Source organism: Arachis ipaensis, chromosome B3 (assembly GCF_059453495.1).
Source record: "Arachis ipaensis isolate K30076 ecotype BB chromosome B3, ASM5945349v1, whole genome shotgun sequence".
NCBI classification, from domain to species: Eukaryota; Viridiplantae; Streptophyta; class Magnoliopsida; order Fabales; family Fabaceae; genus Arachis; species Arachis ipaensis.
Window position 1 is genome coordinate 79,796,095 of NC_142438.1, and position 26,358 is coordinate 79,822,452.

The 26,358-nt window shown below is 38.7% G+C and overlaps 1 non-coding gene across 1 annotated transcript; it reads right to left on the reverse strand.

Moving 5' to 3' along the window:
* Positions 1–18,121: 18,121 nt before the first annotated feature.
* LOC148571282 (small nucleolar RNA R71) lies at positions 18,122–18,229 on the reverse strand. Its single transcript, XR_015908146.1, has one exon. It is a non-coding gene; the product is annotated as a small nucleolar RNA R71 (small nucleolar RNA).
* Between the last annotated feature and the right edge of the window lie 8,129 nt (positions 18,230–26,358).

Here is a 26,358-nt window from a genome sequence, read left to right on the forward strand (position 1 = left end):
AAAGATTTTAGAGTGAAAAGAGATAGATTTGTTTTGAAAAGGATTTGAAAATAATTTGAAGAGGATTAAGAAAAAGGGCTTATGAATTAAGATACATTTGATATTTTTCTGAAAAAAAAGGATTTGAAAAATTAGGATTTTTAACATGTTTGTGCAAGAAATCATGAATTGAAACATAAAAAATAGAAAAAATTTGAATTGAAAACCAAATTGCCTACTCCCCACAATCCTAGCGTTAAACACCCAACTGTTGCATGTTTTGGGCGTTTAAGGCCCAGTTGCTGCTTGTTTTGGGCGTTTAACGCCCAGCTGTTGCTTCTAGCTGGCGTTAAACGCCAGAAACCCCTTTGTTACTGGGCGTTTTTCTGAACGCCCAGGATGCTGTCAATCTGGCGTTAAACGCCCAGAAGCTGCTTCTTTCTGGCGTTTAACACCCAGATGGCTATCTTTACTGGCGTTAAATGCCCAGTAGATGCTCCTTTTGGGCGTTTAACGCCTAGTTGTGCCTCTTACTGGCGTTTTCTTGCCAGTGAGCTCTTTTTCTCTGTTTTGTGTGCTGAATCCTTCTGTAACCCTGTGAACCTATGCAATTGACTATTTACCTTATTAACATTGAACTTATATGCTTTAAAAATAAATAAATAAATAAAATGAAGAATAGGGCAAAATAACAGAAAAAGTTTTGCTAATGGCTGGGTTGCCTCCCAGCAAGCGCTTCTTTATTGTCTTTAGCTGGACTTTGCTGAGCTTTTAATCTAGCCTCAGCTTTGAGCACTCTTGCTCAACATTGTCTTCAAGATAGTGCTTGATTCTCTGTCCATTGACAATGAACTTCTTATCTGAATCAATGTCTTGGAGCTCCAATAACCATATGGTGAACAGCCTGAGCCTAGCGTTAAACAACAGAACCTCTTTGTCCTGGTTCAAAGGCTCTAGATGACAGCTTTCTGTCATGCCACCTTTTTTATTTCTCTTTATAAAGCTTGGCATTTTCGAAAGTAGTTAGTCTGAATTCCTCTAGCTCATTCAGCTGGAGCAATTTTTTTTCTCTGGCTAATTTGGCATCAAAGTTTAGGAATCTGGTTGCCCAGTAGGCCTTATGTTCTAGTTCCATGGGTAGATGACAGGCCTTACCATACACAAGTTGGTATGGAGAGGTCCCTATAGGGGTCTTGAATGCTGTTCTGTAAGCCCACAGAGCATCATCCAAGCTTCTTGCCTAATCCTTTCTATGGGTACTTACAGTCCGTTCCAGGATTCTTTTTAGTTCTCTGTTAGAAACTTCAGCTTGCCCATTTGTCTGTGGATGATATGGAGTCACCACCTTGTGGCGAATCCCATACCGGACCATGGCAGAGTAAAGCTGTTTGTTGCAGAAGTGAGTGCCCCCATCACTGATTAGTACTCTAGGGACACCAAACCTGCTGAAGATATGTTTCTGGAGGAACTTCAGCACTATTTTAGTATCATTGGTGGGTGTGGCAACGGCCTTTACCCATTTTGATACATAGTCAACTGCCACCAGAATATAAGTGTTTGAGTATGATGGTGGGAAAGGTCCCATGAAGTCAATTTCCCATACATCAAACAACTCAATCTCCAAGATTTCCTGTTGAGGCATGGCGTAACCATGAGGCAGATTACCAGCTCTTTGGCAACTGTCACAATTACGTACAAACTCTCGGGAATCCCTATAGAGTGTAGGCCAGTAGAAGCCACATTGGAAGACCTTGGTGGCTATTCGCTCACCTCCGAAATGGCCTCCATATTGTGATCCATGGCAATGCCATAAGATCCTCTGTGCTTCTTCTCTAGGCACACACCTACGGATTATTCCATCTGCATATCTCTTAAAGAGATAGGGTTCATCCCACAAGTAGTACTTTGCATCAGTAATTAATTTTTTCTTTTGTTGCCTGCTGTACTCCTTGGGTATGAATCTTGCAGCTTTATAGTTTGGAATATCTGGAAACCATGGTGTTTCCTGGATGGCAAACAAATGCTCATCCGGAAAGGTCTCAGAGATCTCGATAGAGGGGGAAAACTCCCCTTCTACTGGTTCTATCCGGGACAGATGATCAGCCAATTGGTTCTCTGTCCCTTTTTTGTCTCTTATTTCTATATCAAACTCTTGCAGAAGCAACACCCATCTTATGAGCCTGGATTTTGAATCCTGCTTTGTGAGTAGATATTTAAGAGCAGCATGGTTAGTGTACACAATCACTTTTGATCCTACTAAGTATGATCTAAACTTGTCAATGGCATAAACCACTGCAAGCAATTCTTTTTCTATGGTTGTGTAATTTTTCTGGGCATCATTTAAAATACGGCTAGCATAATAAATGACATGCAGAAGCTTGTCATGCCTCTGCCCCAGTACTGCACCAATGGCGTGGTCACTGGTATCACACATTAGTTCAAATGGTAGAGTCCAGTCTGGTGCAGAAATAACTGGTGCTGTGACCAGCTTAGCTTTTAGGGTCTCAAACGCTTGCAGACACTCTGTGTCAAACACAAATGGCATGTCAGCAGCTAGCAGATTGCTCAGGGGTTTTGCGATTTTTGAAAAATCCTTTATAAACCTCCTGTAGAATCTTGCATGCCCCAGAAAACTTCTGATTGCTTTAACATTAGCAGGTGGTGGTAATTTTTTAATTACTTACACTTTAGCTTGATCCACCTCTATTCCCTTGTTTGAAATTTTATGCCCAAGGACAATTCCTTCAGTCACCATAAAGTGACATTTTTCCCAGTTTAAAACTAGGTTGGTCTCTTGGCATCTTTTCAGAACAAATGCTAAATGGTCAAGGCAGGAGCTGAATGAGTCTCCAAATACTGAAAAGTCATCCATGAAGACTTCCAGAAATTTCTCTACCATATTAGAGAAGATAGAGAGCATGCACCTCTGAAAGGTTGCAGGTGCATTACACAGACCAAAAGGCATTCTCCTGTAAGAAAATACTCCAGAAGGACATGTGAATGCTGTCTTCTCTTGGTCCTGAGGATCTACTGCAATTTGGTTGTAACCTGAATAGCCATCCAAAAAGCATTAATATTCATGACCTGCTAGTCTCTCTAGCATCTAGTCTATGAATGGTAAAGGAAAATGATCCTTTCTGGTGGCTGTGTTGAGCCTTCTGTAGTCAATACACATGCGCCACCCTGTAACTGTTCTTGTAGGAACCAGTTCATTTTTTTCATTATGAACCATTGTCATACCTCCCTTTTTGGGGATAACTTGAACAGGGCTCACCCAGGGGCTATCAGAAATAGGATAAATAATCCCAGCCTTCAGTAACTTGGTGACCTCTTTCTGCACCACTTCCTTCATGGCTGGATTTAGCTGCCTCTGTGGTTGAACCACTGGCTTAGCATCATCCTCCAATAGGATCTTGTGCATGCATCTAGCTGGGCTTATGCCCTTAAGGTCACTTATGGACCAGCCAAGAGCTGTCTTGTGTGTCCTTAGCACTTGAATTAGTGCTTCCTCTTCCGGTGGCTTTAAAGCAGAGCTTATGATTACCGGAAAAGTGTCACCTTCTCCTAGAAATGCATATTTCAGGGATGGTGGTAATGGTTTGAGCTCGGGTTTAGGAGGTGTTTCCTCTTCCTGAGGAAGTTTCAGAAGTTCTTTCAGTTCTTCTGAATCCTCCAGCTCAGCCTGAACATCCTTAAAGATGTCTTCCAGCTCTGATTCGAGACTCTCAGCCATGTTAACCTCCTCTAACAAGGAGTCAATGAGATCAACTTTCATGCAGTCTTTTGGTGTGTCTGGATGCTGCATGGCCTTGACAGTATTCAACTTAAACTCATCCTCATTGACTCTCAGGGTTACTTCCCCCTTTTGGACATCAATGAGAGTTCGTCCAGTTGCTAGGAAAGGTCTTCCTAGAATGAGAGTAGCACTCTTATGCTCCTCCATTTCCAGCACTACAAAGTCAGTGGGAAAGGCGAATGGCCCAACCATGACAATCATGTCCTCAATCACGCCTGATGGGTATTTAATGGAGCCATCAGCAAGTTGGAGACATATCCGGGTTGGTTTAACTTCTTCAGTTAAACCAAGCTTTCTGATAGTGGATGCAGGTATTAAGTTGATGCTTGCCCCAAGATCACATAAAGCTGTCTTGGTGTAATTACCCTCTAATATGCATGGTATCAGAAAGCTCCTGGGATCTTTAAGCTTTTCTGGAAAGCTTTTCAGAATGACTGCACTGCATTCTTCAGTGAGGAGAACTCTTTCAATTCCTCTCCAATCCTTCTTATGACTCAAGATCTCCTTCATGAACTTGGCATAAGAAGGTATTTGCTCAAGTGCCTCTGCAAATGAAATCTTTATTTCAAGAGTCCTGAGATAATCTGCAAAGCGAGCAAATTGCTTATCCTGCTCCTCTTGGCGGAGTTTTTGAGGATAAGGTATCTTGGCTTTATATTCCTCAACCTTAGTTGCTGCAGGTTTATTACCTAAAGAGGTGGTTGGAGAAGCCTTTTTAGAGGGGTTGTTATCAGCACTTGTGTATGTCTGATCCCTCACTGGCATTTGAATGCCAGGGTTAGAAGCTGGAGTGGCGTTGGACGCCAACTCCTTACTTATTCCTGGCATTTGAACGCCAGAACTGAGCTTCCATTGGGCGTTTGACGCCAAATCCTTGCCTGTTTCTGGCGTTTGAATGCCAGAATTATTCCTCTCTGGGCTCTTACTGTCCTCAGAGGGATTTTGGGTAGCATTTTGTTCTTTTCTTGGCTTTTTACTGCCTTGAAGTGAGGTATTTAATGTTTTCCCACTTCTTAATTGAACTACTTGGCACTCTTCTGTTATTTGTTTTGATAACTGTTTTTCTGTTTGCTTCAACTGTACCTCCATATTTATATTAGCCATTCTTGTGTCTTGTAGTATCTCCTTGAATTTGGCCAGCTGTTTTGTTAGAAAGTCTAATTGCTAATTGAATTTAGTAATTTGTTCTGTAGGACTGAGTTCAGCAGTTACTGTTTTAGCCTCTTCTTTCATGAAAGATTCACTATTTAGGTACAGATGCTGATTTCTGGCAACTGTATCAATAAGCTCTTGAGCCTCTTCAATTGTCTTTCTCATGTGTATAGATCCACCAGCTGAGTGATCTAGAGAAATTTGAGCTTTCTCTGTAAGCCCATAATAGAAGATGTCTAACTGCACCCATTCTGAAAATATTTCAGAGGGGCATTTTCTTAGCATCTCTCTATATCTCTCCCAGGCATCATAAAGTGATTCATTATCTCCTTGTTTAAATCCTTGGATGTCCAGCCTTAGCTGTGTCATCCGTTTTGGAGGGAAGTATTGATTCAGGAATTTTTCTGACAGCTGTTTCCATGTCCTTATGCTAGCTTTAGGTTGGTTGTTTAACCACCTCTTAGCTTGGTCTTTTACAGCAAATGGAAACAGTAATAATCTGTAGACATCCTGATCTACTTCCTTATCATGTACTGTATCAGCAATCTGTAAAAACTGTGCCAGAAACTCTGTAGGTTCTTCTTGAGGAAGACCGGAATACTGGTAACTTTGCTGCACCATGATAATGAGCTGAGGATTCAACTCAAAGCTACTGACTCCAATGGAGGGTATACAGATACTACTCCCATATGAAGCAGTAGTGGAGTTGGCATATAACCCTAGAGTCCTTCTGGACTGTTCAATTCCACTTAGATCCATGATGGAGAAAAGGGAATTGATATGAATAGCAAATAGAATATATTTTTATTTTTTTCTTTTTGTAAAAAGGAACGAATAAATAATAAAAGAAATGAGAATAAAATAGTTTGAAATTAAATATAGAATTCGAAAATTAAGAACAAAAAATTTAAGACTAAAATAATTACCTAATTAAGAAGATTTGAAAAATTTTGGATATGATTTGTGATAAAGATTTGAATTTTGAAATTTTAAAACTAAGATAAGATAAAATAAAAAATTTTAAAATAAAATCTGAATTTTTAAAAGGAAAATTCGAAAAATCAATTAAAATAAAGGAAAAAGATATTTTTGAATTCAATGAGGAAAGAGAAAACCAATAAAAAGACACAAAACTTAAAATTTTTAGATCTAATGCTCCTTATTTTCGAAAATTTTGGAGGGAAACACCAAGGAACACCAAACTTAAAAATTTTAAGATCAAAACACAAGGAAGACTCAAGAACACTTTGAAGACTCACAAGAACAACAAGAACATGAAGATAAAACACCAAACTTAAAATTTTTAGAAAACCAAAACAAAATTTTCGAAAACTAAAGAAAAATCAACAAGAAAACACCAAACTTAAAGTTTGGCACAAGATTTATTCAAAGAAAAATTAATTTTGAAAAAGTTTTTAAAAAAGAAGATAGCCAATTACCAAGAACATAAGCATCACGCTCTAGCCAATTGAGCTATAAATCTAAAGTGTTTTAACAAGGTATTTAATAAAAAAAAAATTTTATATACTAATAATTCGAAAATGCACAAGAAAAACAAGAAAAATCACAAAACAAGAAAAACTAAAGATCAAACAAGGAAAATAAACAAGAACAACTTGAAGATTAGGAAAGAACAATGAACACAATTTCGAAAATTTAAAAGAAAATAAAAATATGCAATTGACACCAAACTTAAAATATGAAACTAAACTCAAACAGAAAAACTCAATTATTAGTTTATAAAATTTTTTCGAAAAATTTAAAAAGAGAAAATAAGGATTAAAAAGAAAATTTCAACCAAAAACAATAATATAAGACTCTAAACCAAAAAGAAAAAATTTTCCTAATCTAAGCAACAAAATAAACCGTTAGTTGTCCAAACTCGAACAATCCCCGGCAATGGCGCCAAAAACTTGGTGCACGAATTGTGAATCACACTTTTCACAACTCGTACCACTAACCAGCAAGTGCACTGGGTCGTCCAAGTAATACCTTACGTGAGTAAGGGTCGATCCCACGGAGATTGTTGGTTTGAAGCAATCTATGGTTATCTTGTAAATCTTAGTCAGGAAATCAATTATAATTATCAGTATGAATTGCGAAGAATAAAAGAGCACGGATTAAATACTTGTTCTGCAGTAATAGAGAATATGTTGTAGTTTTGGAGATGCTTTGTCTTCTGAATCTCTGCTTTCTCCTTGTCTTCTTCTTCACGCACTCAAGGTTCCTCCTATGGCAAGCTGTGTGTTGGTGGATCACCGTTGTCAATGGCTACCATCCGTTCTCTCAGTGAAAAAGGTCCAGGTGCACTATCACCGCACGGCTAATCATCTGTCGGTTCCCACTCATGATGGAATAGGATCCATTGATCCTTTTGCGTCTATCACTACGCCCAGCCCTTGTGAGTTTGAAGCTCGTCACAGTCATTCAATCCCTGAATCCTACTCAGAATACCACAGACAAGGTTTAGACTTTCCGGATTCTCAAGAATGCTGCCAATGGATTCTCGCTTATACCACGAAGATTCTGATTAAGGAATCCAAGAGATATTCATTCAATCGAAAGTAGAATGGAGGTGGTTGTCAGGCACGCGTTCATAGGTTGAGGATGATGATGAGTGTCATGAATCATCACATCCATCATATTGAAGTGCGAATAAACATCTTAGATAGAAACAAGCGTGTTTGAATAGAAAACAGAAATAGTTGCATTAATTCATCGAAACACAACAGAGCTCCTTACCCCCAACAATGGAGTTTAGAGACTCATGCCATCAAAGAGTACAAAGTTCAGATCTAAAAATGTCATGTGGTGCGAAATAGACCTCTAAAAGTTGTTTAAATAATAAACTAGTAACCTAGGTTTACAGAAAATGAATAAACTATGATAGATGGTGCAAAAATCCACTTCTGGGGCTCACTTGGTGTGTGCTGGGGCTGAGACTTAAGCTTCTCACGTGCCTAGGCTGTTTCTGGAGTTAAACACCAGGTTGTAACCTGTTTCTGGCGTTCAACTCCCATTTGTAACCTGTTTCTGGCGTTTGACGCCAGACTGCAACATGGAATTGGCGTTGAACGCCAGTTTACGTCATCTATCCTTGAGCAAAGTATGGACTATTATATATTTCTGAAAAGCCTTGGATGTCTACTTTCCAACGCAATTGAGAGCGCACCAATTGGACTCATGTAGCTCCAGAAAATCCATTCCGAGTGCAGGGAGGTTAGAATCCAACAGCATCAGCAGTCCTTTTTCAGCCTAAATCAGATTTTTGCTCAGCTCTCTCAATTTCAGCCAGAAAATACCTGAAATTATAGAAAAATATACAAACTCATAGTAAAGTCCAAAAATATGAATTTTGCTTAGAAACTAATAAAAATATACTAAAAACCAATTAAAACATACTAAAAACTACATGAAATTAACCCCAAAAAGCGTATAAAATATCCGCTCATCACTTTTATCTTCCATTGATAACCAATTTGAGCCTATGCTTAACCCATTTGTTCTTAATTGTAGCACATTACAAGCCTAAGTGAAAAATAATAAATATCCCTTAATTTGTATCTTTGATTAGCTTAGGCTAGTGAGAGTGTTTATCATTTGATTTTGGGAGAGTTGGAAACATTCGATAGAGATAAAAGTGTGTTTTTGTATTTGTGTTGAGAATCTTGGGAATTGGGTACATACTCATGTATTAATCATGTGTAAACCATATTCATTGATGTTCTTGTATATATATTTTAGTTTGAAAAGAAAAAAAATTTAATGAAAAAAAATAATAATAAAAAAAAAAGAAAAAAGAAAAAAATGAAAATAAATAATAGAAATAGAAAAAAAAAGAAAGACAAAGAATTGCAATGAAAAGGAGACAAAATGCCCCAAGGCAAGGTTCAATAAAAGTCAATGCATATGGGTGGTGATCAAAAAGCGAATGCATGAGTGTGTGAAAAAGTGAAAAATGGGTAGTTAGGTTTGTTTAGAATTGTTTAGGTTTTCATAGGTTAGGTGGGAAGTTTAAGTTAATCAAAAATTCAAATTTCAAGCTCACTTGACCATATGTATCCTACCTTGACCCTAGCCCCATTACAACCTATGGGAAGTCCTCTTGATATTTGTATGCATGCATAAAATAATTGTTGATTGTTAGATGAAAAATAAATCTTGGAAAGCATGATTAGGGGAGAATTGAGTGAATCAACCCCATACACTTGAGTGCCTAGAGCGGATACACATCTGGTGAGGGTTCGATCGCTCAATTACATGTCTCCATATATGATCATCTTTTCTTGCAAGTTTGTAAAATCTTTTTAATAATTCAATTCAATTGTGGGTTTGATTTGAATGCTATGGCCTTAGCCCTTGTACTTAAATATGTTTTCTTGGAAGTTGACTTGTTTTGACCAAGTGGATGCATTCATGTAGATAGGTTACATATAGATAGATTGCATTTAGTTAGTTTGCATTGAATAAATGTTGATGTCCCTTTGCTTCTTTCTTGATTTTAGCATGATGACATACTTAGTTTAAGTGTAGGGAGATTTGATAAACCCCAATTTTATGGTTTATCTTGTGCTTAATTTGGGGGATTTTATCACCTTTTCCCACATTTATTCAATGAAATAGCATGGTTTTGCAATTCTCCCTTGAATTTTGCTTAAGTGTAAAAACATGCTTTTTAAGCCCCAAACTGATAATTTTGATTCATTTTTATTCCATTCAATGCCTTGATGTGTGTGTTAAGTGATTTCAGGTTATAAGGCAAGTATTGGATGGAAGGAATGAGTAGAAAAGCATGTAAAGGGGAGAATGCATGAAGAAACAAAGATTGAGAGTGCATCAAAGGACGTGCACGCGCACAAGGCGTGCACGCGCAAAAGTGATCTCGCCCATGGACGCGCACGCGTACATACCGCTTCTGCGCGGATGGAGAAATTGCCAATTGACGCGCACGCGCACATGGCGCGCACGCGCCAATATTCTTACAGGCCCACTTGAAGGCAAAACGCTGGGGGCAATTTCTGAGCTGCCCAGGCCCAAGTCCAACTTGTTTTTGAGTGTATTTCATGCAGAATTGAAGTCCAAGCAAAGGGGGAGCAATTGTTTGAAGTGTTAGTATCATGTAGTTTAGTTTCTCGAGAGAGAAGCTCCCTCTTCTCTCTAGAATTAGGATTAGAATTTCTTAGATCTAGGTTTAATTCATGGTTTGATCTACTATTCCTCTCTCTAATTTTGTATTTCATTCTTGTAATTGCTTGCTTTGTTGTTGATGCACTATTCCTTCTTCTATTTTCTTCTAATGCAATTTATGATTCATGTTCTTTTATCATTGATTTGCTTTATTGTTGTTTAATTCCTTGCAATTGAGTAGTGTAGATTTATATTCCTTGCAATTTTACTATGCTTTCCTTTTATGCCTTTGACAAACCACTATTTTATGGTTTATCTTGTGTTCAATTGGGTGGTTTTTATTAACTCTTTACCCACTTATTCATACTATTTGCATGGTTTTACATTTGCCTTCCTAATTATGTGCTTTGATTGAAAACATGCTTCTTTGGCCTTAAGTTCCCTATGTTTAATCCTCTCTTATTACCATTAGATGCCTTGATATGTGTGTTAAGTGATTTCAGAGATTACAGGGCAGGAATGGCTCAGAGGATGGAAAGGAAGCATGCAAAAATGGAAAGAATACAAGAAGTTGAAGGAACTGCAAAGCTGTCAGCCTGACCTCTTCGCACTCAAATGGCTATAACTTTAGCTACAGAGGTCCAAATGACGCGGTTCTAGTTGCGTTGGAAAGCTAACGTCCGGGGCTTCGGTTTGATATATAATATGCCATAGTTGCCCTGATGCTAGGCGACAAGAACGCACGCTCCACGCGGACGCGTCGCAGTGACAAAAACCAACGTGTTTGAATTCGAAACCAGCGAATTCTGGGTTGTTTCTGACCCAGTTCTCGGCCCAGAAAACACAGATTAGAGTCTATAAAGTGGGAGAATGCATCCATTCACAATCATCAGCTCATAATTCATAATTTTTAGTTTTAGATGTAGTTTTGAGAGAGAGAGGTTCTCTCCTCTCTCTTAGGATTTAGGATTAGAATTCCTCTTAAAGGAATTAGGATTTCTTATTATTTCAACTTATTATTTCAGCTCTTTCTCAGGTTCAATGTTCCTTTTATTTATTTTTCCAATTTAATTTATGAACTTCTCCATGTTAGATTTGAATATTCTATTTAATATAATTTGAGGTATTTCAGTTATAAGATTGTTTTATTTATGCTATGAATGCTTTCAATTTATCCAAATTATTTTCATTCGAGTAGATTCTCTTCCCTTTTGGCTCTGGTTAAGTAATTGGTGACGCTTGAGTTATCAAATAAAGCAGTGGTTGAAATTGGCATATTACTAATTAATCTAGATCGCTCTAAAGCTAGTCTTCCCACAGGGATTGACTAGGACTTGAGGATCAAGCTAATTAGTCCACTTGACTTAACTAAGTGGGATTAAAACCCAATTCTCATCACATCTGATAAGGATAACTAGGATAGAAATTCCAAATTCTTATACCTTGCCAAGAGATTTTGTTATTATTAATTTATTTTTCTTGTCATTTAAATTACTTGCTCCTTATTTCAAAAACCCCCAATTTACAAAACTCATAACCAATAATAAGAACATACCTCCCTGCAATTCCTTGAGAAGACGACCCGTGGTTTGAATACTTCGGTTATCAATTTTAAAGGGGTTTGTTACTTGTGACAACCAAAACTTTTGTAAGAAAGGAATTCTTGTCGGTCTAGAAGCTATACTTACAACGCGAATTTATTTTGAAAATTCTAGATCACGCGAGAGTTTCGTTCTTCAAAATGGCGCCGTTGCCGGGGAATTGCAAACGTGTGCCTTATTAATGGTTATTGTAAATATTTTCTTTTGCTTGTTTATTTGTTTTTATTTTTGTTTTTATTTTTGCTTTTTCATAAATTAAGAGGTTATTGGTTTTTAATTAGTTATTAAAAATTTTTCAAAAAAATTGTTCTTCGTGTTCATCTTGACCTTCAAGTTGTTCTTAGTTGTTTTCTTTGTTCTGATCTAAAAATTTTAAGTTTGGTGTCATTTTATTGTTTTTCTCTTTCCTCATTTAATTCAAAAATATCTTTTCTCTTTATTTTTATTGAATTTTCAAAATTTCCATAAAAAAAATTCAGATTTTGATTTTAAAATTTTTATCTTATCTTATCTTAGTTTTAAATTTCAAAATTCAAATCTTTTTCAAAATTCATATCTTTTTCAAAATCTTATCTTATCTTATTTCAAAAAAATCAAATTTCAAATTTCAAATTTCAAAAATTTAAAAGTCAAAATTTAATTTTCAAATTCAAAATTTAAATTACCTTTTAATTTAAAATTTGTTTTTATTTTCGTTTTTAATTACTATTATGAGTTCTCACCCCTCTCGCTTTGAGTTTGGTTCCAATGTTGTTGCAAGGAATGGAAATTATAACAGGAACAGGCATCAAGGTTGGAACAATCAAAGATGGGAGGAGCCACAAGGATTTGATCAAGCCTCATGGCAACAACCACCTCCAATGGACTATCAACAACCCCCATCATATGCCTATGAACCCTTTCCTCAACATGACTTTGGACCACCAAACTCACAAGCCCCTTTCCACCATTCACCTCCATATGACCCTAACCCGTATCCACCATACCAACCACCTTATGAGCCAAATGAACCATACACAGAACCACCCCCATTCCAACACAACTACTCTCATGAACCACCACCTCAATATACACCATCTCCTTATCATTATCAAGATAAACCACCTTCCTACCATGAACCCTTTCTCCTAACAAATGAATCCTCCTATCCACCCCAAACCTCTATGGAGAAAGCACTTACTGATATAAACTCTACTATAAAAGCTCTCGTCGCCCAAATCAGACCACCAAATACCTTCAACAATCAACTCTCAAGCTCTAGTGCACTTCCTTTTCAACCACAGAATGATCTCCCCATCCCATCACCACCATTCATGGAAGAGCACCCACATCCATCAATCCAAGAGCAACATGATCCCAATGATGCTATTGACATGGTACAAGAGATAAGGGATCATCTTCACGAATCCATACTTCATAAGGAGCTAGAGGAGGCCCTCAAGGTGAAGGTAGTAAAAACCCTTGAAGTCGAAGGAGTGGTTGAAGAATTAGTGAAGGAAGACATCAAGGAGGAGTCTGATTTTGTCTTAGAGCAAGAGGAGGCCCAAAATGTGGAGATAGGAGAGACCCTTGAAGATGAAAGAATAGTTGAAAGGAGTTGTCATGGAAAGAAAATCATCAAGGATGAGTACGATTTTATATTAAAACTACTGGACAAAGTAGTAATTATTTAAGAGGAAGAAGTGGTTGAAGACTTGGGAGATGCTGAACCTCCATGGGAAAGTCAAGACATAGAGCTTCCTTCCAAGACAGTTGCATTTGATGTTGAGGAGGGTGTACAACCTCCAAGGCATGTCATGGTTAAGGACTTGGAAGAGGTCTATCAAGAGATGGAGATTAAAGAAGAAGAAGCACAACCTCCCATGCCCTTGGAAAGCAGTGAAGAGGAGATTGAATTAGAAGAAAGCTGCCAAGAGGAAGAGGTTGAAATTGAAGAAGCTTACAAGGAGGTGAAAGTTGTCAAAGAAGAGCACAAGGGAGCAGAGCTTGCATGATCATTAGAAAAACCTCTTCCAAGGCCATTACCGTCCAACACAACGTTCAAGTAGGTAAAATTCTTATCCTTGACCTTTACTTTCTCACTTGAATATGGGCTACTTGAGACAGATGGTCAACTTAGAGCTCTTTGTGGCATTAAGAGTAAGAGAAAGATGGCTAGTGGTTGGAGTTGTCAGGCAAGGTTCATTAAGGTTCCACATTCCGCACTGGAGTACAAGTGTTAGCGCAGAGCTCAATTAAATGGGTCTAGGAAGTTGTTTGGACGCTTCAGTGAGAATTCTAAAGCTGAACTACCCGGATGGAATCATGATAATTGATGAGCGGATAATTTATACGCTTTTTGACATTGTTTTTAGTATGTTTTTAGTAGGATCTAGTTACTTTTAGGGATGTTTTCATTAGTTTTTATGTTAAATTCACATTTCTGGACTTTACTATGAGATTGTGTGTTTTTCTGTGATTTCAGGTATTTTTTGACTGAAATTGAGGGACTTGAGCAGAAATCAGATTCAGAGGTTGAAGAATGACTGCTGATGCTGTTGGATTCTGAACTCCATGCACTCAAAGTGGCTTTTCTGGAGCTACAGAACTCGAAATGGCGCGTTTCCAATTGCGTTGGAAAGTAGACATCCAGGGCTTTCCAGCAATATATAATAGCTCATACTTTGGCCAATAATAGATGACGTAAACTGGCGTTCAACGCCAGCTTTCTGCCCAAATCTGGCGTCCAGCGCCAGAAAAGGAGCCAAAACCAGAGTTGAACGCCCAAACTGGCACAAAAGCTGGCGTTCAACTCCAAGAAGGACCTCTACACGTGCAACACTCAAGCTCAGGCCAAGCACACACCAAGTGGGCCCCGGAAGTGGATTTATGCATCAATTACTTACTTCTGTAAACCCTATTAGCTAGTTTATTATAAATAGGACCTTTCACTATTGTATTAGACGTCTTTTTGACCATCTTTGGATTACCTTATGATCCTTTGATCACGTTTTGGGGGCTGGCCATCTCGGCCATGCCTGGACCTTTCACTTATGTATTTTCACGGTAGAGTTTCTACACTCCATAGATTAAGGTGTGGAGCTCTGCTGTTCCTCAAAGATTAATGCAAAGTACTACTGTTTTCTATTCAATTCATCTTATTTCGCTTCTAAGATATTCATTCGTACTTCAATCTGAATGTGATGAACGTGACAATCATCATCATTCCCTATGAACGCGTGCCTGACAACCACTTCCGTTCTACCTTCGACTGAATGAGTATCTCTTAGATCTCTTAATCAGAATCTTCGTGGCGTAAGCTAGAATGATGGAGACATTCAAGAGAATCCGGAAAGTCTAAACCTTGTCTGTGGTATTCCGAGTAGGATTCAATGAATGAATGACTGTGACGAGCTCCAAACTCACGATTGTAGGGCGTTAGTGACAGACGCAAAAGGATAGTAAATCCTATTCCAGCATGATCGAGAACCGACAGATGAATAGCCGTGCCGTGACAGGGTGCGTTGACCATTTTCACTGAGAGGATAAGATGAAGCCATTGACAAGGGTGATGCCTCCAGACGATTAGCCGTGCCGTGACAAGGCATTGGATCATTTTCTCGAGAGATGACCGAAAGTAGCCATTGACAGTGGTGATGTATCACATAAAGCCAGCCATGGAAAGGAGTAAGACTGATTGGATGAAGATAGCAGGAAAGCAGAGGTTCAGAAGAACGAAAGCATCTCCATTCGCTTATTTGAAATTCTCACCAATGAATTACATAAGTATTTCTATCCTTACTTTATGTTTTATTTACATAATATATTGTAGCCCATATAAGTCAACTTAACTGAGATTTACAAGGTGACCATAGCTTGCTCCATACCAACAATCTCTGTGGGATTCGACCCTTACTCACGTAAGGTATTACTTGGACGACCCAGTGCACTTGTTGGTCGGTTACACGGAGTTGTGAACCGTGGTTTTGGCATCATGTTTTTGGCGCCATTTCCAGGGAAAGAAAGAGCAATGAACTTTACATAATTAAAGTGTAATCACGATTCCGCGTACCAAGTTTTTGGCGCCGTTGCCGGGGATTGTTCAAGTATGGACAACTGATGGTTCATCCTGTTGCTCAGATTAGGTAATTTTCTTTTTATTTTGTCTTCAAAAATTTTTCAAAAAATCTTTCAAAATTTTCTCCTTTGTTTTCGAAAAAAAATATAATATAAAAATGTTTTCAAAAATTTTATTCAAAATTTTTAAGAATGAATTCTAGTGTTTCATGAAGCATGTGAAGCCTGGCTGGCTGTAAAGCCATGTCTAAATTTATTTGGACTGAGGCAGCAATTTGTTATCAAGAACAAGCTAGTTGTTGCTAATCCACCTGCTGCTGTTCCTGATTCACCTGCTGAAGCTTGGCTGGCCATTGGCCATGTCTAGTGTTTTGGACCGGAGCTTTTATTGAAAGCTTGGCTGGCTAGTGAGCCATGTCTAATTCCTGGACTGAAGTTTTAGACTAAGAAAGCAAGATTCCTGGAATTCATGTTAAAAATTTTGGAATCCTTATTTTTTCTTTTTCATATAATTTTCGAAAGAATCCAGAAAAAAAAAGTTTTTAGAAAATCATAAAAGTCAAAAACATTTTTTGTGTTTCTTGTTTGAGTCATGAGTCATGTTATAAGTTTGGTGTCATTTGCATGTGCATCTTGCATTTTTCGAAAATTTCATGCATTCATAGTGTTCTTCATGATCTTCAAGTTGTTCTTGGTAAGTCTTCTTGTTTGATTTTGATGATTTTTTGTTTTGTGTTGTATGGTGTTTTTCATATGCATTCTTGAATTCTTAGTGCGTAAGCATTAAAGAATTCTAAGTTTGGTGTCTTGCATGTTTTCTTTGCATTAAAAATTTTTCAAAATTGTGTCTATGATGTTCATCATGACATTCAAAGTGTTCTTGGTGTTCATCTTGACATTCATAGCATTCTTGCATGCATTCATTGTTTTGATCCATAACTTTCATGCATTGCATCATTTTTCCTGTTTTTCTCTCTCATCATAAAAATTCAAAAAACAAAAAAATATCTTTCCCTTTTTCTCTCATCAAATTCGAAAATTTGAGTTGACTTTTTCAAAAATTTTTAAAATCAAGTTGTTTCTTATGAGTCAAATCAAATTTTCAATTTGAAAATCTTATCTTTTTCAAAATCTTTTTCAAAAATCAAATCTTTTTCAAAATTCTTAGTTATTTTCGAAAATTTCAAAAATATTTTTCAAAAATCTTTTTCTTATTTTTATATCAAATTTTTGAAAATAAAATAATCAATTAATGTTTTGATTCAAAAATTTCAAGTTTGTTACTTGCTTGTTAAGAAAGATTCAAACTTTAAGTTCTAGAATCATATCTTGTGATTTCTTGTGAATCAAGTCATTAATTGTGATTTTAAAAATCAAATCTTTTTCAAAACTAATTTCAAAATATCTTTTCTAACTTCCTAACTTCTTATCTTTTCAAAATTTGTTCCAACTAACTAACTAACTTTTTGTTTGTTTCTTAACTTTTTCAAAACTACCTAACTAACTCTCTCTCTCTAATTTTCGAAAATATCTTCCCTTTTTTTCAAAAATTTCTTTTTAATTAACTAATTATTCTTATTTTTATTTTTGATTTTAAAAATTTTCGAAAAATACTAACATTTTTCAAAAACCATTTTCGAAAATCACTAACCCTTTTTCAAAAATTATTTTCGAAAATTTTCCCTCTCCCATCTTATTCTATTTATTTATTCATCTACTAACATCTCATCTCACATCTCAACCCTCCTCACAGTTGTGTTTCTTCCATTATATTACATTCTTTGTCTCCCCCTCTTCTTCTACTCACACAGGGATCCCTATACTGTGGTATAAAGGATCCATATTATTATTTTTTCTGTGCCCTCTTCTTTGTCATATGAGCAGGAGCAAGGACAAGAATATTCTTGTTGAAGCAGATCCAGAACCTGAAAGGACTCTGAAGAGAAAATTAAGAGAAGCTAAATTACAACAATCCAGAGATAACCTTTCAGAAATTTTCGAACAGGAAGAGGAGATGGCAGCCGAAAATAATAATAATGTAAGGAAGATGCTTGGTGACTTTACTGCACCTAATTCCAATTTACATGGAAGAAGCATCTCCATTCCTGCCATTGGAGCAAACAATTTTGAGCTGAAACCTCAATTAGTTTCTCTGATGCAGCAGAACTGCAAGTTTCATGGACTTCCATCTGAAGATCCTTTTCAGTTCTTAACTGAATTCTTGCAGATATGTGATACTGTTAAGACTAATGGAGTAGATCCTAAAGTCTACAGGCTCATGCTTTTCCCTTTTGCTGTAAGAGACATAGCTAGATTATGGTTGGATTCTCAACCCAAAGACAGCCTGAACTCTTGGGATAAGCTGGTCACGACTTTCTTAGCCAAGTACTTTCCTCCTCAAAAGCTGAGCAAGCTTAGAGCTGATGTTCAAACCTTCAGACAGAAAGAAGGTGAATCCCTCTATGAAGCTTGGGAAAGATACAAACAGTTGACCAAAAAGTGTCCTTCTGACATGCTTTCAGAATGGACCATCCTGGATATATTCTATGATGGTTTATCTGAGCTATCAAAGATGTCACTGGACACTTCTGCAGGTGGATCCATTCACCTAAAGAAAACGCCTGCAGAAGCTCAAGAACTCATTGACATGGTTGCTAATAACCAGTTCATGTACACTTCTGAGAGGAATCCCGTGAGTAATGGGACGCCTATGAAGAAGGGAGTTCTTGAAGTTGATACTCTGAATGCCATATTGACTCAGAATAAAATATTGACTCAGCAAGTCAATATGATCTCTCAGAGTCTGCATGAAATGCAAGCTGCATCCAACAGTACTCAAGAGGCATCTTCTGAAGAAGAAGCTTATGATCCTGAAAACCCTACAATAGCAGAGGTAAATTATTTAGGTGAATCTTATGGAAACACCTATAACTCATCATGGAGAAATCATCCAAATTTCTCATGGAAGGATCAAAAGCCTCAACAAGGCTTTAATAATGGTGGAAGAAACAGGTTTAGCAATAATAAACCTTTTCCATCATCCACTCAGCAACAGACAGAGAACTCTGAACAAAATACTTCTAATTTGGCAAACTTAGTCTCTGATCTGTCTAAGGCTACTGTAAGTTTCATGAATGAAACAAGATCTTCCATTAGAAATTTGGAAGCACAAGTGGGCCAGCTAAGTAAAAGGATCACTGAAATCCCTCCCAGTACTCTCCCAAGCAATACAGAAGAGAACCCAAAAGGAGAGTGCAAGGCCATTGACATAAGAACCATGGCCGAACCTACAAGGGGAGTGGAGGACGTGAATCCCAAGGAGGAAGACCTTCTGGGACGTCCAGTGATCAATAAGGAGCTTCCCTCTGAGGAACAAAAGGACTCTGAGGCTCGTCTAGAGACCATAGAGATTCCATTGAACCTCCTTATGCCCTTCATGAGCTCTGATGAGTATTCCTCTTCTGAAGAGAATGAGGATGTTACTGAAGAGCAAACTGCCAAGTTTCTTGGTGCAATCATGAAGCTGAATGCCAAATTATTTGGCATTGATACTTGGGAAGTTGAACCTCCCTTGTTCATCAATGAACTAAGTGATCTGGATCAACTGACATTGCCTCAGAAGAGACAGGATCCTGGAAAGTTCATAATACCCTGTACCATAGGCACCATGATCTTTAAGGCTCTATGTGACCTTGGTTCAGGAATAAACCTCATGCCCCTCTCTGTAATAGAGAAACTGGGAATCTATGGGGTACAAGCTGCTAAAATCTCATTAGAGATGGCAGACAATTCAAGAAAATAGGCATATGGACAAGTAGAGGACGTGTTAGTAAAGGTTGAAGGCCTTTACATCCCTGCTGATTTCATAGTCCTGGATACTGGAAAGGAAGAGGATGAATCCATCATCCTAGGAAGACCTCTCCTGGCCACAGCAAGAGCTGTGATTGATATTGATAGAGGTGAACTAGTCCTTCAATGGAATGAGGACTCCCTTGTGTTTAAAACTCAAGGATCTCCCTCTGCAACCATGGAGAGGAAGCATGAAAAGCTTCTCTCAAAGCAGAGTCAACCCAAGCCCCCACAGTCAAACTCTAAGTTTGGTGTTGGGAGGCCACAACCAAACTCTAAGTTTGGTGTTGAACTCCCATATCCAAACTCTAAGTTTGGTGTTGGAGAGTCTCAACAAAGCTCTGCACATCTGTGAGGCTCCATGAGAGCCCACTGTCAAGCTATTGACATTAAAGAAGCGCTTGTTGGGAGGCAACCCAATTTTTATTTATCTAACTATATTTTTCTTAGTTATATGTCTTTGTAGGTTCATGATCATGTGGAGTCACAAAATAAATATAAAAATTTGAAAACGGAATCAAAAACAGCAGAAGAAAAATCACACCCTGGAGGAGCATCTGTCTGGCGTTCAGCGCTAGAACAGAGCATGGTTCTGGCGCTGAACGCCTAAAATGGGCAGCTTCTGGGCGCTGAACGCCAGAACAGGCATGGTTCTGGCGTTCAAACGCCAGAAATGACACACAAATGGGCGTTGAACGCCCAAAATGGCCACCAACCTGGCGCTGAACGCCCAGAGTTGTGTGCAAAGGCATTTTTACATGCCTAATGGGTGCAGGGATGTAAATCCTTGAACACCTCAGGATCTGTGGACCCCACAGGATCCCCACCTACCTCCACTCACTTTTTCTCACCACTTTCTTTCACACAACCCCATAAACACTCTTCCTCAAAAAACCCTTCACCAATCACCTCAAACTCTCTTCCCCATCACTTCTTCACCACTCACATCCATCCACTCTTCCCCATAAACCTACCTCATAAACTCCACCTACCTTCAAAAATTCAAAACCAATTTCCCACCCAAACCCACCCATATGGCCGAAACCTTTCCCCCCTCCCTCCCCTATATAAAGCCCTCCATTCTTCATCAAATTCACACAACACACCCCTCTACACCCTTCTTGGCTGAAACACTCCCCACTCTCCCTCTCCTCCATTTCTTCTTCTTCTTCATCTATTCTTTCTTTTATTGCTCGAGGGCGAGCAAAATTCTAAGTTTGGTGTGGTAAAAGCATAAGCTTTTTTTTTCCATTACCATTGATGGCACCTAAGACCGGAGAATCCTCTAGAAAGGGGAAAGGGAAGACAAAAGCTTCCACATCCGAGTCATGGGAGAAGGAAAGGTTCATCTGCAAAGCCCATCAAGACCACTTCTATGATGTTGTGGCCAAGAAGAAGGTGATCCCCGAGGTCCCTTTCAAACTCAAAAGAAATGAGTATCCGGAGATCCGACATGAAATTCAAAGAAGAGGTTGGGAAGTTCTAACAAATCCCATCCAACAAGTCGGCATCCTAATGGTTCAAGAGTTCTATGCCAATGCATGGATCACCAAGAACCATGATCAAAGTAAGAACCCGGATCCAAAGAACTATGTTACAATGGTTCGGGGGAAATACTTAGATTTTAGTCCGGAGAATGTGAGGTTGGCGTTTAACTTGCCCATGATGCAAGGAGATGAACGCCCCTACACTAGAAGGGTCAACTTTAATCAAAGGTTGGACCAAGTCCTTATGGACAGATGTGTAGAAGGAGCTCAATGGAAGATTGACTCTAAAGGCAAGCCGGTTCAACTAAGAAGATTGGACCTCAAGCCTGTAGCAAGAGGGTGGTTGGAGTTCATTCAATGCTCAATCATTCCCACTAGCAACCGGTCTGAAGTTACTATAGACCGGGCCATCATGATCCATAGCATCATGATTGGAGAAGAGGTGGAAGTTCATGAGATTATACCTCAAGAACTCTACAAGGTGGCTGACAAGTCCTCCACCATGGCAAGGTTAGCCTTTCCTCACCTCATTTGCCACCTATGCAATTCAGCTGGGATTGACATAGAGGGAGATATCCTCATCAAGAGGACAAGCACATCACTAAGAAAAAGATGGAGCAAGCAAGAGAGCCCACTCATGGAGCTCAAGAGGCGTATGAAGCTCATCACCATGAGATCCCGGAGATGCCTCAAATGCACTTTCCTCCACAAAACTATTGGGAGCAAATTAACACCTCTCTAGGAGAATTGAGTTCCAATATGGGACAACTAAGGGTGGAACATCAAGAGCACTCCATCATGCTCCATGAAATCAGAGAAGATCAAAAAGCAATGAGGGAGGAGCAACAAAGACAAGGAAGAGACATAGAAGAGCTCAAGGACATCATTGGTTCCTCAAGAAGGAAACGCCACCATCACTAAGGTGGATTCATTCCTTGTTCTTATTTCTTCTGTTTTTCGTTTTCTATGCTTATCTATGTTTGTGTCTTCATTACATGATCATTAGTAGTTAGTAACTTTGTCTTAAAGTTATGAATGTCCTATGAATCCATCACCTCTCTTAAATGAAAAATGTCTTAATTCAAAAGAACAAGAAGTACATGAGTTTCGAATTTATCCTTGAACTTAGCTTAACTATATTGATGTGGTGACAATGCTTCTTGTTTTCTGAATGTATGCTTGAACAGTGCATATGTCTTTTGAAGTTGTTGTTTGAGAATGTTAAATATGTTGGCTCTTGAAAGAATGATGACTAGGAGACATGTTATTTGATAATCTGAAAAATCATAAAAATGATTCTTGAAGCAAGAAAAAGCAGCAAAGAACAAAGCTTGCAGAAAAAAAAAATAGGCAAAAAAAAATATAAAAAAAAGAAAAAGCAAGCAGAAAAAGCCAAAGCTCTTAAAACCAAGAGGCAAGAGCAAAAAGCCAATAACCCTTAAAACCAAAAGGCAAGGGCAAATAAAAAGGATCCCAAGGCTTTGAGCATCAGTGGATAGGAGGGCCTAAAGGAATAAAATCCTGGTCTAAGTGGCTAAACCAAGCTGTCCCTAACCATGTGCTTGTGGCGTGTAGGTGTCAAGTGAAAACTTGAGACTGAGCGGTTAAAGTCAAGGTCCAAAGCAAAAAAAGAGTGTGCTTAAAAACCCTGGACACCTCTAATTGGGGACTTTAGCAAAGCTGAGTCACAATCTGAAAAGGTTCACCCAATTATGTGTCTGTGGCATTTATGTATCCGGTGGTAATACTGGAAAACAAAGTGCTTAGGGCCACGGCCAAGACTCATGAAATAGCTGTGTTCAAGAATCATCATACTGAACTAGGAGAATCAATAACACTATCTGAACTCTGAGTTCCTATAGATGCCAATCATTCTGAACCTCAATGGATAAAGTGAGATGCCAAAACTATTCAAGAGGCAAAAAGCTATAAGTCCCGCTCATTTGATTGAAGCTATGTTTCATTGATAGTTTGGAATTTATAGTATATTCTCTTCTTTTTATCCTATTTGATTTTCAATTGCTTGGGGACAAGTAACAATTTACGTTTGGTGTTGTGATGAGCGAATAATTTATACGCTTTTTGACATTGTTTTTAGTATGTTTTTAGTAGGATCTAGTTACTTTTAGGGATGTTTTCATTAGTTTTTATGTTAAATTCACATTTCTGGACTTTACTATGAGATTGTGTATTTTTCTGTGATTTCAGGTATTTTCTGATTGAAATTGAGGGACTTGAGCAGAAATCAGATTCAGAGGTTGAAGAAGGACTGCTGATGCTGTTGGATTCTGACCTCCCTGCACTCAAAGTGATTTTTTGGAGCTACAGAACTCAAAATGGCGCGCTTCCAATTGCATTGGAAAGTAGACATCCAGGGCTTTCCAGCAATATATAATAGTTCATACTTTGGCCAAGAATAAAGGACGTCAACTGGTGTTCAACGCCAGCTTTCTGCCCAAATTTGGCGTCCAGCGCCAGAAAAGGAGCCAAAACCAGAGTTGAACGCCCAAACTGGCACAAAAGCTGGCGTTCAACTCCAAGAAGGACCTCTACACGTGCAACACTCAAGCTCAGCCCAAGCACACACCAAGTGGGCCCCGGAAGTGGATTTATGCATCAATTACTTACTTCTGTAAACCCTAGTAGCTAGTTTATTATAAATAGGACCTTTCACTATTGTATTAGACGTCTTTTTGACCATCTTTGGATTACCTTATGATCCTTTGATCACGTTTTTGGGGCTGGCCATCTCGGCCATGCCTGGACCTTTCACTTATGTATTTTCATGGTAGAGTTTCTACACTCCATAGATTAAGGTGTGGATCTCTGCTGTTCCTCAAAGATTAATGCAAAGTACTACTGTTTTCTATTCAATTCATCTTATTTCGCTTCTAAGATATTCATTCGTACTTCAATCTGAATGTGATGAACGTGACAATCATCATCATTCCCTATGAACGCGTGCCTGACAACCACTTCCGTTCTACCTTCGACTGAATGAGTATCTCTTAGATCTCTTAATCAGAATCTTCATGGCGTAAGCTAGAATGATGGCGACATTCAAGAGAATCCGGAAAGTCTAAACCTTGTCTGTGGTATTCCGAGTTGGATTCAATGAATGAATGACTGTGACGAGCTCCAAACTCGCGATTGCAGGGCGTTAGTGACAGACGCAAAAGGATAGTAAATCCTATTCCAGCATGATCGAGAACCGACAGATGAATAGTCGTGCCGTGACAGGGTGCGTTGACCATTTTCACTGAGAGGATAAGATGAAGCCATTGACAAGGGTGATGCCTCCAGACGATTAGCCGTGCCGTGACAGGGCATTGGATCATTTTCCCGAGAGATGACCGAAAGTAGCCATTGACAGTGGTGATGTATCACATAAAGCCAGCCATGGAAAGGAGTAAGACTGATTGGATGAAGATAGCAGGAAAGCAGAGGTTCAGAGGAACGAAAGCATCTCCATTCGCTTATCTGAAATTCTCACCAATGAATTACATAAGTATTTCTATCCTTACTTTATGTTTTATTTACATAATATATTATAACCCATATGAGTCAACTTAACTGAGATTTACAAGGTGACCATAGCTTGCTCCATACCAACAATCTCCGTGGGATTCGACCCTTACTCACGTAAGGTATTACTTGGACGACCCAGTGCACTTGCTGGTCAGTTACACGGAGTTGTGAACCGTGGTTTTGGCATCATGTTTTTGGCGCCATTTCCAGGGAAAGAAAGAGCAATGAACTTTACATAATTAAAGTGTAATCACGATTCCGCGTACCAATAATCAACTTGAAGACGGGTGTAGAAACAAGATTTGGCATCCAGGAATATATGAGGATCAACTTTGGGAGCTCAAAGCTTGTGAAGAACCCCATCAAAGCTTGAGGAATTTACTTAGTATCAATAGAGCTTATTGGAAGTCCAAGCATTGGTGAAAATTTCAAGACGAGCAAGCACAAGCCGCCTTGACAAGAAGCTCAGCACATGTCCAACTTAAGGACTTTAACTAAAAGTGCTAGGTGGGAGACAACCCACCATGGTATGATCGTTCCTTTTTTCATTTTTATTTAGTTTTATTTATTTTCGAGTTTTATTTTATTTTATTGTATTGAACCTGGAGTTTTGCATAACTTTCACATTAGCATTGCATTCTGCATACAACATTATTTAAAAAAAAAATTGCACGCGACGCGACAGCGTCGCCGACGCATCCGCGTCACCAGTGCGTTGGGAAGAACACAAGATTGAACAGAGAGTCATGCGAAAGCGTGGCTGGAGGCGTGCCTTTGGCACAAATTGATCCACACGACCGCGTCATGTGGAAAAAAATGCCTCCCACACATCCACGTCACCCATGCGAACGCGTGGCCCTGTAAAATCGACGTAAACGGGTGTTTGGCAGCAAGTTAGGCTAGAATGGGGCTGGAACGGTGCTAGAAGCACAAGCCTTACCACGCGAACGTGTGCCCCACGCGTCCGAGTCATTTTTCAAAGTATGGCCATTCACGCGATCGTGTCAACCACGCTACCGCGTCACCCAGATTTTTGGCAAAATGCATTTAAAACAGAGAGTTGCGCGACCGCGAGGTTGCCCTCGCGCTACTGGCACAAATCACTCCACGCGAACGCGTGACCCACGCGTCCGCGTCACTTCATAGAAGCGCTATCCGTGCGAACGCGTAACCCACGCGTCCCCGTCGCATGCGGTGCACACAATATCCAGATCAGCCAAAATATCTTATCTTTTCTTCCCCGAATCCTAATTTCTTTCTTCTTCTTTCTTCTTTCTTTCTCTTCTTCTGCCCCTCTACTCTTCTGTCCCTTTAATTTAATGCATTTATTTGTTCTTTCCTTTTGGTTTCTTTTTCTATTCTTTTTCAGCATTTTTATGTTGGTGTTGGAGTTTTATTTGGATAGTACCTTATTTTATTTGAGCACGTGGCTATTCTGAGGAGAGATTTGACAATTGACATTTATTTATGTCTCTTATATACATTTGGATTACATTATTTTCATCCCTATTTTAACTTGCACATCCAATGTATTTGGGATTATCATTCACAATTGTCATCATTACACATGCTCTTTAATTTGGCACATTTATTACTTGATGCTTGAGCTATGCTTCTCATGCCTATTATTTGCATGTTTTTTTTTACCCTCTTACATCTAATTATTTTGAATTACCTTTTTTAATCTTTATTGTTGTCTTTCCTACATGTTGTAGCTACCCTGTAGTTGAGCTATCATCTTTCCTTTGGCATTCCTTATCACTTGGAATTTCCTCCCTTCCAG